Genomic DNA, 14759 nt, shown 5'->3' with positions numbered 1-14759 from the left:
GAGGAGAGATGTCCCCATGGCCACACCACGTTGCTCTCGCAGGGAACAGCCCTATTCCCTTAGACTTCTATGAGCAGCAGCCTTTTCTTCCCTTCCCTTCCCTTTTTTTTCATTTGTCCCCTGTGTCGAGAATCTGAGAGCTGTTGAGAAGAGGGTAGGACAAGGAGATGGTGTGCCTTGCATCTCAGAAGTGCTGAAATTACCCCTCTTATCTGTCCCACTAAGGCGTGGGGAGGCTTCCTTAATTACCATTTGTCAGGCCCTGAAACAGTCAGAGGAAGATGCCAGGTGGTGATTAGCTTATCGCACCATCTTTGGTTTGTAAATCAGCTTAGTATTTTCACAGAGACAAAGTTTCTCAGGAAATTTGGGGTCCCCTCCAGAATACTGGTCTCATGTTCAGTGGCTCCCAATGCCAGGGCCTATGTTGGAAGAAGATACAATGAAAAGTCTAAGGCAAAGGTCTACTCACTATTTAAACTGTGCTGGGGGGAAGTCATTTGCATCATGCAAAAATCAAATTCCCAAATTAGACCCCGGAAATCTCTCCCACCTTTCTCATGGCTTCTGTTCTCCCATTTGATCTATTCTCCTTTCCGTGAGAAAATACTGGCCCAGGAATCAAACCCGACACTGGGATTCGGCTTTCTGTTTCCGCCTTTAGAACAAGGGAGTGACTCTCCTGCACTTGTTGGTTTTAATAATGTGTGTGAGAGCCGCTGTGAGATCATTTCAGCCCCAACCATTTGCTGCCAGAACACGAAGTCATCAAATCAGCGATGATGAATCACGGAGCGCTGGGGCCTGCTCTTCCTGACGCAGGGAGGAGTTTCTGGGCCTTCGATGAAGCAAGCGAGGATTCAAAAGAGCTGAAGCCGAAAGATCACCCTGAACGACTTCGAAAGCCGAGGGCTGTTAGGAACGGCTGCAGATATGTTGCTTTTGGAGAAGTGGAAAAGCGATGGCAGTCTGAGGGTCCCCGTACTTGTGGGAATTTGTGCAAAAACAGAGAGCTTTTCTTTAGTCGTCTGACCTCTGCTCAGAAGTTTCCAGATGCTGTAGTTAAAACCAAAGAACAAGTCTTGGGCCGATCCAACCCTGACCAGAATTGATTTTCTGTCCAGTAACTGCTCCAGTTCTAGGTTAGCTCATGCCCTGCCTGACAAAAGCGCCCGCGATAAATATGGTACAGTGGCTCACGAGAGACCCTTTCTTAAAATTTCCCCAAGAGTGACTTTTTATTTCCTCCCTCACTTCCCCAGAGTTTGCTTTTGTTTGGAACTGTAACCTCAGTTTCTAAAATCCCATGCTTGAAAAACTGCGAATATTTATTTTAGAAAGCATTCGGCTTTCAGAAATGACCACATTTGTTGATTTCTTAAATAAAGTCGACCTTCTCCCTCTCCCTTACTGTATGGTAAGCCCTGGAGCTCAATTCAGATAAGTATGCTGGGTGTCACTGCCAAAAAAAGTCCTTTTTTTTCCCCTACAGTCACAATAAACCAACCACCCTAGAAAAACCTGCTTTGTTGTCCTGAAGGAACTATCATCGTTCAGAATATTTTACATGTAACTGAAACCTAAGCGTCCCGTTCCCTTCCTTTTGCAATTTGTCATTGGGAACTTCCATTTGTATTTATTCTTCTACTTGTAGCACCTGAGTACTTATGGGAGCTGCAAAATTACATATTGAAATATGTAAATAGTACATAGCTTGTGAGTGTCAGATGCACAGAAATTAAATCGAATACAGGGGGGAGAAAAGAAACTGAGTGTGTTAAAGCTAACTTTATGGCCCCAAGCTGTAGATAAATTGTGGTCTGTGGTAGTTAAACAACAGCTGTTCAAATTTAAAATAAAATTATGATAAGGATCCCCAGAAGATAACACTTCTTTAGGTAACAATATTTACCTAAATGTGTCTGCTAGCAAACAGCACTGACAAGAGCATTGATACAAAGTGTATTCCCTTTCCCCATGTCCCATCATTCCTATTCCTAGTGGATAGCAATCCCTACCCAGTGAGATTTAAGCTTAGGGCCCTAGCACCCCCTCTCCTCCTGCTCCGAGGCAGGTGAGTTTCTTCTGCTGCTGCAGTTGGTTGGGGCCCATCATGGCCACAGAATGTGATCAAGAGGACAGCACGAGAAAACAGCATAGGCAAAAAACGGAAGCCTCTCTTCTCTGAGATCCACGCATTCAGTCTCGCGCATCCGTCCTTACACTCTTGGTCAGCAACAGCTCTTTCAGAGCTTCACACCCAATAAAATGTAAACTTTTGTATATTTTTCTTCATTTATTGTGCATGACTTTTATTGCAGCAACAGGCAAGCGCCCAGCTGGGATTTCTAAGACGGAGACTGCTGTTTCCACGAACACCTCATACCTGTCTGTGCTCAAGTTCACACCACTTGGCTCAAGTTCCCTCCTGCCTGCTCCTTCCTTGCTGTCTCGTGCCCTTGATGTCTGTTCCCTCCTACTATCCCATCACTCTCAGCACCCTCACACCCCACAGAGTGCATGTCCACAGCACGTAGACTGTGTGCTGGACAATAGATCTTTCCTACAGTCTCTTTTGCAAATAATACGAGGCACTTTGCAAAAGCTCATGGGAAAAAAATTGAATTAAAGCGTGTTCACTTTTGTGCAAAAAACAATTCTGAAATCCATGCATGGACTTTCTTCATAATGTGAATTTTCCATGACCTTTTTGAAGATCTTTCCCATTGCTCCAGCCAAGATAATACAATTCATTTGACAACAAGTTAAATTCATAGACGCAACCTCTTTGATGCCCTAGGGCCCAGAAGAATCTGAAGGGAGGATTTTCTGATACAAGTCAAATTTTTTTGAAGATTTATTTATTTGAGAGGCAGAGTTACAGACAGAGAGAGGGAGACAAAGAGGTCTTCCATCAGCTGGTTCAATCCCCAAGTGGCCACAACAGTCGAAACTGAGCCTATCTAAACCAGGAGCCAGGAGTTTATTCCGGGTCTCCCATAGGATGCAGGGGCCCAAGCACTTGGGCCATCTTCCACTGCTTTCCCAGGCCATAGCATAGAGCTAGATCAGAAGAGGGGCAGCTGGGACTTCAACCAGTGCCCAGTGCTGGACTTCACCCAGCACTGCAGGTGGCATGGCCCCAACAAATCAAATTTGGAAACATTACATAAAAATGAGTTAACACGAAGGGATTTTTGCTATTAAGATAACAGTGAAGTTTTAAAATGAAATTCACTCATAAAATCTGTCAAAGATTTGAAATATTACAACTAGAGTTGTTTTATGATTTAGTTTTTTTTAAAGGGTTTATTTATTTTATTTGAAGGATAGAGACACACAGAGAGATCTTCTATCTGCTGATTCACTCCCTAAATGTCCGCAACAGCAAGGGAACTCTATCCAGGGCTCCCACATGGGTTCAGAGGCCAGAGCAATTGGGCCATCTTCTGAGGCTTCCCAAGGCACATTAGCAGAGGGCTGGATCAGAAGTGAAGCAACCAGGACTCAAACAGCGCTCATATGGGAAGCCAGCATTGTGGGTGGTAGCTTAGCTCACTGCTCTTCAACACTGGCTCCTTTTCTAATAACAAAAAAAATTATCTTTTAAATAATCTTGTTGCTTGTTCTTTAAGATACCAATAAATTTTCTTCTGAACCAGGGAAAAGTCCACCTGACAACAGCAGACTGAATATCTTGGTTGAAAATATAATATGGGAGGAGAGTGAGGGGGAGGGAGGGAAGTATGATTATGTTATTAGAACTGTGCCTATGAAATCCGTTCTCTTTATATTAATAAAAAATAATTTAAAAAAGAAAATACAGTCTGCAAAGAAGCAGTTGTACATCCTTGGATAATTAGCTAGCTGGTTAAAGAAACAACGTGGGAAACGTAGGTCCACACCAAAACCATCACTTGGAGTCTTATGACTTTATTCATTATTTCCAAAACTTGGAAGCAATGAAGATGCCATTCTGTAGGTGAGCAGATAAAACTGTGGCACATCCAGACAACGGAATATTATTCACTGCTAAGGAGAAATGAGCTGTCCCAAGCCATGAAAACACAGAGAGGAAACTAAAATGCAAATTACTAAGTGAAAGTGGTCAATCTGAAGAAGTTACACGCAACAGGATTTTAACCACATGGTATTCTCAAAAAGGTGTAACTATGGAGACAGAAAAGATTATGGTTGCTAGGGATGAGGAAGGAAGGAGGGATTACTAGGCGAAGCACAGAGGATGTTTAAGACAGGGGGACTATGCTACATGAGACTTTAATGATGGAGGTGTGTCCTTATCTCTCCAAACCATGGAATGTCCAACACCAAGAATGAACCATAATGTAAACTGTGCACTTTGGGTGAGACTGATGTGTCGATGTAAGAGAATCAGGGGTAACAAACATGCCATTCTGAGGGGGTTGTTGATAATGGGAGAAGCTGTGTGGGCAGGGGTAATGGGGAACACCTTAAAACGAGGAGAAATGGGAAATTGTTATCTTCTGCTCAGTTTGCTATGAACCTAAAACTATGCCTAAAAAGGGTACTTTAAGGGGCTGGCATTTAGCACTATGGTTAAGACACATCTCATTTGGGAGTTCCTGGTTGGAGTCCTGGCTCCTTCACTTCTGATCAGCTTCCTGCTAAGGCACACCCAAGGAGGCAGAGGATAATGGCTCCAGTGCTGAGTCCCCAACACCCACACGGGAGGCCCTGATTGTGTTTCCCCAGGCTCCTGACTTCAGAATGGTCCAACCCAGGCTGTTACGGGCATCTGGGGAGTGAACCAGAGGATGGAAGATCTGTCTGTTTCTCTGTCTCTGCCTTTCAGATAAACAGGAGCAAAAAAATAATTTTTTTTTGGACAGGCAGAGTAGACAGTGAGAGAGAGAGACACAGAGAGAAAGGTCTTCCTTTCCATTGGTTCACCCCCCAAATGGCTGTTATGGCCGGCACCCTGTGCCCATCTGAAGCCAGGAGCCAGGTGCATCTCCTGGTCTCCCATGTGGGTGCAGGGCCCAAGCACTTGGGCCATCCTCCACTGCACTCCCGGGCCACAGCAGAGAGCTGGCCTGGAAGAGGAGCAACTGGGACAAAATCTGGCGCCCCGACTGGGACTAGAACTTGGGTGCTGGCGCCGCAGGCGGAGGATTAGCCTATTGAGCCATGGCACCAGCCAAAAAAATAATTTTTTAAATAGTAAAAATCAAGATGGACTAAATTTGCAGTTGGGGTTAATATAAAGAAGAATGCCATTGATTCACATATAATCTTCAATTATGAACCATTTAAAATACCACTGTGAACTGTAATGTATTTTGGATTCAAGTGAATCCTCAACATTACTCACAGTAAATACTGGCTAAACACATGAGTAAGTAAAAATTGACATCATGGAGATAATCAGATGAACCTAGCCACTATAAAAAATATAAAGTATTTAATTCACAAAAGAAATACAATTGTCCCTTAAGATAGAAGATTAATAAAAAATTATTATACCTTATTTTAAATATATAGATGTAATCCTTACAAATAATTGTCTTATGAATAGATTGTGTTTCCTCAATTGCTACTCAGAATTTGTAACAATGTAAATATTAAATAACTCAAGTCAGTTAACTAGTCTGTTTTAAAGGTAACTGCCAATTTGTATATTAGAAAATAAAAGCTTTTCAAGTAAAAAGCAAGAATCGATTTTCTCAGAATTTAAGACTATCTACAAGATAGCTTACTTAAATAGAGTTAGGAAAAGAAAAATTCTATGGATCACAAAACGAATTAAGACAAACCAGGATGAAGAGGTATATAAGCCAATGGCTTTAAATTTAAAATGCATAAAGAAACTGTAAAAATCAACAATGAAAAGAGAAGCAAGCAAGTAGAAACGAAAGCATATGAAGAGTTTAAATGATCACAAGCATTAAAAACAAAGTTCAACCTCAAGGCTAACTATAGAAACTCAAAATAAATGGTATTTTACAGCATCAGATTGATTAAAATTTTCCACTTCTGACAACACAGTGTTTTGGCAGTGTTATAAAAATAACAGGAGCTCCCAGCCACAGCTAGTGGGAGTATACATGGGTACACTGGATTCAAAATGATGGGCTCTGTGTAGCAAATTTGAAACTACTCACAAGCTATGACTCAGCAACTCCAGACCCAGAGAGGCTCTTGTCCATGTGCCCAAAGAAACGTCTGCACGAATATTCATAGCAGCAATGCTAAATAATGAAAATATGAAAACATATGAGTAAGCTGTGAAATAGTCATAACAAATAAGGTGTAGCAGCTGAAACATACAAACCAGAGCTATAGACCTGGACTGAGAGCTCTCAGTGTGAACACAGGGTTCAGAGCAAAACACAAGTTAGACGGACGAATACGGTTCAATATTTACAGATAGTTTAAGAGAACACTATGACTTTCTGATTAATACAAACATATACTATAAAAACATAATGACATGTTTGGGATCCAAGTGAGTAATGATCCTAACTGGGGAGGGAGGGGAACAGACCTAGGGTGTGGGGCCTTTAATTGAACCTGTAATGGTTTACTTTTTAAGTTGGGTGTGGAATACCATGATGTTTATTCTATTATTCTTTGATTTTTGTTTATTTAAAATACTTCATAATTAAAAATAAAAATAGCATCCGCCTGTCAACCTCCAGATAGCCTTTCTCAGTTTCCCACTAATATAAAGAAATGAAGGCAAAAAAAAATAGTCAATATTCAAAATAATGTTTGTAGTATTTGCCTGGGGCTGCCGTTGCCAAATATCACAGACTGGGTGATTTGAACAACAGAAATTCTCGCAGGTCTGGAGGCTGGAAGTCCAAAATCAATGTGCTGGTTCTGCCTTCTTACCCAGTCCTCACATGGTCCTTCTGTGAGTATATGTGGGGAATCTGAATCTCCTCTCATAGGGATGTGAGTCAGGTTAGGGTAGGGATACCCAAGTGACCTAATTTTCCTTAATTACCTCCTAAAGATCCCATTTCCCAATAAAGTCCCGTTCTAAGGCACTTGGGGTTAAACCTTCAACATCTGAATTTAGCCCATAAAAATGTTGAAATCTAAGATCAATTGGCAATTGATCAGTAGGATATGGAAGAAAATGGCACTTATTAGGAGGACAAAGGAGCTGGTTCAAGGATAAGCAATCAATAATGTGCCAATGTTTCTTCCAGGAAAAGGAGTAGCACTGTTCCCCTACCCCACCCCACACCCCCACACCACAAAATGGTAGTAAGAACATAATTCACCTCCCATGGTCCAATAATACCTAAGAACAAGTCTGGCTATAGTACTTAGTACCAACTGACAACACTCAAGTGTTTTCCAAAATATTCTTTTATAACCCAAAATGGTAAAATATTTGCCTTCTTCTGAGAAATCAAGGGGATGATATTTTCTCATAATTGTGTAGTATTTTTCAGCAAGCCTCCTGTTGGTATTCATTCTCATAAAAAGACAAATCTTTTCAGACAGAATTTGAATCTTATCCTACCCACAAGTATAGCTCATTTTGAGCCCATGCAGCACAAGAAAAACTCAATTTCCTAGAATGCACTGTAAAGACTACACCTCCCAGCATGCAATGCTCCTTGGCATGTCCTCTCAACGGCCTGTACCATTTTTTTGTTGTTATCCAGTTGCATTCCCTAAATGGATGTATAAAGTAAGAAGGCTGAAACACTGCCTGAAATGGAATAAAAATAATGCTGTCTTCAGATTTCTTTATACAGCCCTAAGCCCCAGAAAACAGTGGAACATTGTTTACAGAATGTTGAGACAGAAAAAAGTCTTGAATTTATCTCCAGTCCAGTTTTATTTAATGGCTGGGTGGCAATGGAAAAAACCTTGTGTTATAGGGCAGTTTATTGGTGTTTACTAATTAAGCAAAACCACAGCTTATCTTTTTTTCAATACCCGTTTCAAAGACGCAGGAAGAATCATTACCCAACAGGGTTGTTTTCAGGTTGACCCAGTAGCCAGGGAGAGGAGCTGTACCCAACAGGACTTTGCTAACTGTTCTTTCCTTCTGATGCTGATAATTCACCAGCATCAGAAATGCTTCCTAAGACACATCCTTCACTCACTGTTCTAAGGTTTTTACTCTAGTGATGTCCATTTAAAACAAGAAATAATACTGTCCTGGGCCAACATTCAGTAACAATGGCCAAACTTACCACACAACTTAACCAAAAAGCAATCTTTTACCTCTCTAAAAAAGCAGCCCACTGACAGTAACATAAAGGCTTTTTTCATTGCCAAGGTTCTTGGTTATTGATTCTTCCTATATATAAGTAAAATGCATATTGATAATTCTAAGTATCATTTTATGTAATTAATAAAGATGAATAAAATGTCCTATATAATACATTTTACCTGTCACAAATCCTTCTCTATTATCTCCTTAGACTTAAGAAAATTTCTAATTAATTATTATTTTTAAATAGCAAGTACAATGATACTTTGAACGGCAAAGAACTAAATCCACTCTAGCTGGTCGAGCAGAAGCCAATGTATCACCAGTTTTCTATGGTCCGTGTTTTATTAGCACGCAATCTCGACACTAGATCTCAGGAATGACTCCTGTGTTTATCAGCTTTTCATCACTATAACAAGTACCTGAGAAGAGCCACCTAGGAAAGGTTTATTCTGACTCATAGTTTTGGAGATTCGCAGTCTAATATCAGGCTGGCCCCACTATACATGCATTGGTTTAGCCGTCTGCTGAGGGCTGTGGAAGGAGGCAGAAAATATATGAAGGATCACAAAGTGAGAAGAGCCAGGACGGGACAAGAGCAGTGGTCACTGACTCAGGCTTATATAACCACCCTTTTCTGGAGAACTACCTTCCAAGGGAATGCTCCCAGTGATCTAAAGACCTCCTGGGCCCACTTCCTACACATCGCATGGGGATTGAATCGCCATTAACCATTAACATAAAGCTTTGAGGATCACGCCTTCAATCCATGGGCCCATGGGAGACACCCAAACTAATATTAAAATTATTTCAGGCTGGTGATGTGGTTTAGTGGGTAAAGCTGCTGCCTGCAGTGCTGGCATCCCATATGGACACCAGTTCAACTCCCGGCTGTTCCACTTCTGATCCAGCTCTCCAAAATGGCCTGGAAAAGCAGTAGAAGATGGCCCAAGTGCTTGGGTCCCTGCACCCGCATGGGACCCGGAAGAAGCTCCTGGCCCCCGGCTTTGGATTGGCCCAGCTCCAGCCATTGTGGCTATTTGGAAAGTGAATCAGTGGATGGAAGACCTCTCTCTCTCTCCCTCTCTCTCTCTCAGCCTTTCAAGTAAATAAGTAAATCTTTCTTTTAAAAAAAAAAAAAGGATTTAAAAAAATTATATCAACTCATCAAGTCACAAAACCCAACTACCAAAGGCGCTCTTTCTATGAACTGAAAGCCTCTTGTCTAAAGGGGAGTTGCCACATCCTGAGCCTCCCCAGCACTGCCCCAGTCAAGAAGGCTGCTTTGCTCTGTGCCAGCAAAATGCACTCCTTTCCACACCAGCTCCACAGCTCAACAGCTGTCAAGACTTCTACTGATGCTCAGAAAAAACCAGTTCCAATGCATTTCTGTTTGCTAGGACAACCAAGTAGCACACAACCTCAGCCTTACCTTCACCTTCCAAATCTTACATGAGTGCATCTAATTCATCAACTTTTACAGATTGTAAGTTATACTCAGAACCTTAGATAAAAGGTACAGGAATGTACGTTATAAAAAGAGTGCGAAGAATGTTGAGCACCAATCTACCACATTCACAATGTACTATGCTAATCATGCTTTCGAACATATGGGGGAAAAAGACTAAGAACACACCAGGATTCTTAAAAAAAAAAAAACAGGGCATATTTAGTTTTATTTGAAAGGCAGAGTTACAGAGAGAGAGAGAGAGAGAGGTCTTCCACCTGCTAGTTCACTCCCCAAATGGCCACAATGGGCAGAGCTGTGCCTATCTGAAGCCAGGGTCCAGGAGCTTCTTCTGGATCTCTCACAAGGGTGCAGGAGCCCAAGCACTTGGACCATCTTCTACTGCCTCCCAGGCCATCAGCAGGGAGCATCTGGGAATCAAACTGACACCCATATAGAATGCTGGAGCCACAGGCGGAGACTTAACTTATGCCGCAGTGCCAGACCCCACTAATGGTCTAATGGGCCATTCAAAGCACCTGGTGGAGTTTACTGTAGCAGAAGATAAGGGTTACAATAATACTAAAGCAATACCAATACTACTACTACTAATAAAACGTTGGAGTGGGCATTCAGGGCAAAGTTAAGATGGCTTGCAACACCCATATCCCATATCAGAGCACCTCGTTTGCATCTTGGTTCTGCATTTCCAATCCATCTTCCTACTAATGTGCATCCTGGGAGGCAACAGATGATGGTTCAAGTCCTTGAGTCTCTGCCACCCATGTAGGAGACCCAGTGTGAGTTCCCAGTTCCTGGCTTCAGATCTGGCTATTGAAGATATCTGAGGAGTGAATCAGCAGAAGAAAGCTTTCTTAGTCTGTATCTCTCTGTCTAACTGCCTTTCAGAGAAATTCAAAAGTTAATTAAAAAGGTGTTTTTGGTCTCTTGGCCAGACTACAAGAAAACAAAATATTTATCAAGTAAACTCCAGTATTTTTAAAGATTTTATTTATTTGAGAGGCAGAGTTACAGAGAGTGACAGAGAGAAAAGTCTTCCATCCATTGGTTCACTCCCCAATCGGCCACAACAGCTGGAGCTGTGCCAATCCAAAGTCAGGAGCTTCTTCCAGGTCTCCCATGCAGGTGCAGGGGCCCAAGGACTTGGGCCATCTTCTACTGCTTTACCAGGCCATAGCAGAGAACCGGATTGGAAGAGGAGCAGCCAGGACTTGAACAGGCGCCCATATGGCATTCCAGCCCCGAAGGTGGAGGATTAACCCACTGTGCCACAGAATTGGCCCCAGTATTTTATTTTTAGTGGATACATTAGAGACTGTAGAACATGGGTGTGGAGCGCCGATTCAGAACACGTTCACCTGTTGATCACGCACGCACCTTGTGCTGCCACATTCTTTTTCCAGGCTACTTCAGCTGCTTCCCATGCATGCGGCTGGAAGACCCAGCCATGCTGTAAGCCCAGGAGCCTTCTCAGAAGCACAGCTCTCTGAGACTGACAACCACATCATCGCTCACAAGTGAGCTGGCCACACACTTGGCACCCACCACTTCCACGAGCCTTGCTCAGCCAAGCCAATCCATCATCCAAGCAAACATTAATATTTTACCTCTGTGATCAAGTGTGCCCGTTCAAACTTTTATCTAAAACATTCTTTATCATCTTTTCATTAAGTTCTCAAGAGCTAATGGTTTCTGAGTTCCCCGGGTAAGGATGATGTTCTGAATAATGAAAGCTCATTATTTCTCCACAGAATGCTTGTTAATTCAAATGATGATATTAAAACTATAGCAGCCTTTAGCGCTGGGGTGATTTCTAGCATACTTTATCATGTATCAATATATACTCTGTTTGTCAAAACTGCCCAGGGCTGGGGCTGACATTCTCTCTGGAGGAGTCCAGTGCTTCAAAAGCCTCTGAATACACCAAGGTGACAACTTGCAGGGTTTGCGCCTCTAGGAAATGGAGAGATGAAACTTGAAGTGCCACTGTGTCCCTTGATTCCCTTATTAGTATTCATCAAGAGGGAGCGCCCTCCTCCTTCGGCTCCTCATGGGTCTCCTTCTCCAATGGAATAAAAGGAAGTCAGTATTTTGAAAAGAAAACACACATAGGGCGGTCCTGTACATGAAACGTTATTTAGTTCACTTTAACTGATCCCCAAATAATCTGCACAAGGAAAAGGACCTGTGCACTTGTTGCCCACACACACACAAGAGCACACCCACACCGCCCGCAACTCCACGCTCAAGACGGTGCATGCTATTCTTGGGCATAAAGGGTTGGTTCTCGGGTTGCTTTTGACAGGGCATTAGTTAGTTCATTGAGCTTTGAGTGTCTTTTAATACTTCTTAACTTTACTTAATTAATTTGATTAATTTTAATTAAGTTAATTAATGCTTCTTAACTTTGTCTCATCCCAGTTTTTAGGACCAAGCAAATTACCCCAGTTGCCACACTGATCTGTTTCTTGAATGACTCACCTCTTCCGCACTTTCAACAGCAGGATACTTCATATATTGTCTAGCTCTTGCTCCTTCCCTCCTCTTCACTTTTTTTAAAATGATTTATTCATTTATGGGGCCAGTGCTGAGGCATAGTGGGTAAAGCCACCACCTGCAGTGCTGGCATCCCATATGGGCACTGGTTCAAGTCCCAGTTGCTCCACTTCCGATCCAGCTCTTCTGCTATGGCCTGGGAAAGCAGTAGAAGATGGCCCAAGTCCTTGGGCCCCTGCACCCATGTGGGAGACCCAGAAGAAGCCCTTGGCTCTTGGCTTCGGAATGGCTCAGCTCTGGCCATTGCAGCCATCTGGGGAGTGAACCAGTGAATGGAAGATTCTCCCTCTCTCTCTCTTTCTCTCTCTCTCTCTCTGCCTCTGCCTCTGCCTCTCTGTAGCTCTTTCAAATAAATAAATATTTAGCTTTGCACAAAAATATAATTTACACTTTCTAGAAGCTTTCCGGATATGCCCTCCATTTTTGAAATACCTGAAATTTGAGTATCCCATCAGCTCTCCAAGAAGAAGGCAGTGTTCCCAAAGCTAGATATTTTATCTCCCCAAAATGGTGTAAAATCAGAAGAATCTTATCCCTAGCCCCTCTTCTAGAACCGTGAAGGAACTGTAATTTTCAAAATCAAGAACTTCTTTTTTTAGAAAGGTTTATTTATTTGAAAGACGAGAGGTAGAGAGAGAGAGAGAGAGAGAGAGAGAGAGATCTTCCATCTGCTAGTCCCCAGATGGCCACACCAGCTGGAACTGAGGTGATCCAAAGCCAGGATCCAGGGGCTCCCTCTGGGTCTCCCACATGGGTGCAGGGGCCCAAGGACTTGGGCCATCTTCTACTGCTTTCCCAGGCCACAGCAGAGAGCTAGATCGGAATAGGAGCAGCCGGGACTAGAACCAGCATCCATATGGGATGGCGGCGCTTCAGGACAAGGCTTTAACCTGCTGCGCCACAGTGCCAGCCCCTCAAGCCATTCTTTATGTTGCTTTGGGCTGTCTGATGCAACACACCAGAGCGTCCATGTGTGCTGCCACGTGCATTTCTACACTGTTGTCTCTTGATGGTCTCTCTTGTGAAAGATGAGCTGGTCTTCTGCCTACAGGCTCCATCACACCAGTATCGTGAACTTCCTGTATCCTAGTCACACTTTTTTTTTTTCCAGGCAGAGTTAGACAGTGAGAGAGAGAGACAAAGGTCTTCCTTTCCACTGGTTCACCCCCGAAATGGCTGCTACGGCTGGCGCGCTGCGCCGATCCAAAGCCAGGAGCCAGGTGCTTCCTCCTGGTCTCCCACGTGGGTGCAGGGGCCCAAGCACTTGGGCCATCCTCCACTGCCCTCCCAGGCCACAGCAGAGAGCTGGACTGGAAGAGGAGCAACCGGGACTAGAACCCAGGGTGCCGACACCGCAGGATTAGCCTAGTGAGCCACAGCTCCAGCCTCTAGTCACACTTTCAAAGCAGTAACTGTACAAAAGAAAAGGATCTACAAACGTTCCTATAGTATATTAATTATACCGCTCAGTATTTTGTGCATTGTATATTGATCATGATAGGCAATAGAATGATGCTTATTTAAAAGAAATAAAAGCCACTCTGCTAATCCCGCAAATGCAGGATAAGGAACATCTGAGCTCATTTATTACAGAGGAAGAAACGCATCCCTGGAATATTTCAGTCATTAGGTCAGTTGAAGAAAAATGTGGCTTAAGAAAAATATGTAGGTCATTTCCCATTGCATTTGTGGTTTTAAATATTCTGACCTAATATCAGATTATGTGCCAAACATCTCCAGGGCATACATACAGCCCACTTTTTGGTTCAGAAAATATAGTTACCATATATTTAGGGAGCTGCAGGAAACTCCTCCCAAAGTTTAAAAAGTATTTCAGTTGAAATATTGATAGCAAAGAAATTCACTAGGAAGGTATCAGTTGACCATTTCTTTTGGTCTAAAAATACGCTATGTGTCTTCTTTCCTACAAGACCCCAGAAACAAATGCTGTATTAATTTTGCTCACATCAGAATACATACCCAAACCAATCTTTTTAAAGCTTAGGTTTTCTTTGGAATGAGTGGCTTCAGCACAAACTAAACATGAAATACTTGGGACGTTGATTTCTTAGCATCTAACAATAGCAAAGTAATTTTCAAGAGCAAATGGTGCTCAGTACAATTCACAAGGAGGGAGAGAGTAGAAATAGTGAGCTAAAGTAAGGAAATATTCTAGGCAGATTCCACTCTCAATCCTCTTCACCAAGAGTTTTTTTCAAAGTGTACTTGTAGGCACCAGCACTGTGGCACAGCAGGTTAAGCCTCCAGCTGTGATGCCGGCCTCCCATATAAGTCCAACTGAAGTCCTGGCTGCTCCACCTCTGACCCAGCTCCCTGCTAATGTGCCTGTGAAGGCCTTGGAAGACAGGCGATAGTGACCCAAGTGCTTGAACCCCTGCCACCTATGTGAGAGACCAGTCCTGGCCATTGTAGCCACTTGTCACTCAAAAGATAAATAAATCATTATTAAAAAGTATATTTTTAAAGGACAAATTCAAATATAAATGCATAATT

General features: G+C 42.7%; 1 long non-coding RNA gene across 2 annotated transcripts in view; it reads right to left on the bottom strand.

The window, feature by feature from the left end:
- Nucleotides 1-14759, bottom strand: part of LOC138849718 (uncharacterized) — a 184901-nt gene that overhangs the window by 27674 nt on the left and 142468 nt on the right. For both annotated transcript variants that reach the window (XR_011388811.2, XR_016234282.1), the window contains one exon: nt 6144-6230. This is a non-coding gene — a long non-coding RNA (uncharacterized LOC138849718). The remainder of the gene's footprint in view (nt 1-6143; nt 6231-14759) is intronic.

This window comes from Oryctolagus cuniculus, chromosome 5 (genome assembly GCF_051225735.1).
Source record: "Oryctolagus cuniculus isolate XC-2025 breed Fujian yellow rabbit chromosome 5, ASM5122573v1, whole genome shotgun sequence".
Classification (NCBI taxonomy): domain Eukaryota; kingdom Metazoa; phylum Chordata; class Mammalia; order Lagomorpha; family Leporidae; genus Oryctolagus; species Oryctolagus cuniculus.
The sequence above is the reverse complement of the archived record's forward strand: the minus strand, read 5'-3'. Positions and strand labels throughout refer to the sequence as shown.